General features: G+C 41.8%; 1 non-coding gene across 1 annotated transcript; it reads left to right on the forward strand.

Annotated features, from left to right (window-relative positions):
• Window positions 1–1,021: 1,021 nt before the first annotated feature.
• On the forward strand, window positions 1,022–1,128 carry LOC118025364. Its single transcript, XR_004683299.1, has one exon. It is a non-coding gene; the product is annotated as a U6 spliceosomal RNA (small nuclear RNA).
• The last annotated feature ends 762 nt before the right edge of the window (window positions 1,129–1,890 follow it).

A 1,890-nucleotide genomic window follows, 5' to 3' on the forward strand; every position in this document is an offset into this window, starting at 1 on the left:
TTTACAGACATTTTACTGCTTCTACAAAGTTCCATGATGTTGACAACTAAGTAGTTTCTAGGTGTGACAGATCAGAACTGCTGCTCCTTTCTTCTTGAAATCACATACCCACACAAAATTCCACAAACTCTTGGGAAAATGCTGACTATTCTTTGAGGTATTTCCACACAGTAGTAAAGCTGGGTGGGGACCATTGATTGAGGAAGAAGCTATCAATTTGTATCAACTTAAATATTTTAAGTAGCTTTCCTGGCATGAGCAGGGAAAGAGTAACAGGTATCTTTTTCTTCCTCTCCAGGGAAAGGAGAAATTCTGTGGGTTCCTGAGATTCCAACACTGGGCTAGAAGTAGATCCTGAGTGATAACAATGATCCTACACACTTCCTAACTTAGCTCAAAAATACCCACACGCTTTCTAACAGGGTCAGGTGCACCTGATCATTTTGAAAAGATAATTTCCTCAGATGAGAAGTGAACCACATAAGTAGTCATTATGTGCACCCCTCCTGCCCCTCCACAGTGTGATTTAATGTATTTTAGGAACTAAAGTTCAAAATGTGAGTTTCCTGGGTAGAGAAAAATAATGTCAGGAAGCACTTAGGAAGAGGCACTGCAGATTCAATATATTCAAAGATCTGTCCTTGGCCTTCTTTTCTGTTCTCCTTGACAATGTCATTAAAATTCCAGCTTGTGAGGGAGGTCAGGTCCCTGCCTGCAGCTGCAGCTTATAGTCTCTGGAGGGCCGGGTTCTCCATCTCTAGTGCCCACTGGAAGATCCACCTACAGCGTCCTCGTCAAAGCAGTAGATAGCAGAGGGACGTGATCATGTCAACTCTTCCAGCCAACCCCACCCTTCCTTCTTTGCCTGGGACCCCTTTTTCCTTCAATGCTACTATTATGCTGCTGTTCATCTAGGCTTGAAACTGCTAAGTCAGTGATTCGTAGCATTGTTTGAAGTCTCAGACACCTTTAAGATTGGATGGAAGTAATCGGCTCTCCCCAGAAAAAGAAATATATGGCTGTGCTCGCTTCGGCAGCACATATACTAAAATTGGAACGACACAGAGACAATGAGCATGGCCCCTACTCAAGGATGACACGCAAATTCATGAAGCGTTCCGTATTTTTAATTCTGTAGAATGTATAATGGATAAAAGGAGTGTGCTAGGCTGAGAACATCTCCAACAAGGACATCAAAGAACAATACATACAGCAGGATTCTGGTTATTAAAAGAAACAAGCCCAGGAAAAATAAAACAAGATGAAACCAGAGAGGGAGACAAACCATAAGAGACTCTTAATCACAGGAAACAAACTGAGGGTTGCTGGAGGGGAGGGGCGTGGGGGGGTTGGGTAACTGGGTGATGGGCATTAAGGAGGGCATGTGATGTAATGAGCACTGGGTATTATGTAAGACTGATGAATCACTGACCTCTACCTCTGAAACTAATAATATACTCTATGTTAATTAATTGAATTTAAATTAAAAAAAGACCCCCCCCCAAAAAGAAATATATGGCTATTCACACAAATAGTGTGATTCACTATTACTCAAAATTTCAGGGGGTCTTCAGGCTCCCCTATCAAAGCAATTCTGATTCCTCTCTTTTCCTTCATAACAACACCTGCTCAAAAACCTCCCCACTGTCAGTAAAATATGTCTGCATTCCTTAGCCTGGCACATAGAGCATCCCATGATCTGACTGCAGCCCCTCTTTCTAAAATAAATGGGTTAATGCATGCACAGCACAGTGCTTGGCCCACGGTGAGCACTCTGGAAGTGTTAGCTATTATTAGTATTATATTAATTATTATTTATGATTATTATTATCCTTTGTTTCAGCCCAACCAATTTCTCACTTGTCCCCCTACTCTTGTGTGTCCTGTTTT

This window comes from Mirounga leonina, unplaced genomic scaffold, assembly GCF_011800145.1.
Source record: "Mirounga leonina isolate KUSES-001 unplaced genomic scaffold, KU_Mleo_1.0 Mir_200, whole genome shotgun sequence".
NCBI lineage: Eukaryota > Metazoa > Chordata > Mammalia > Carnivora > Phocidae > Mirounga > Mirounga leonina.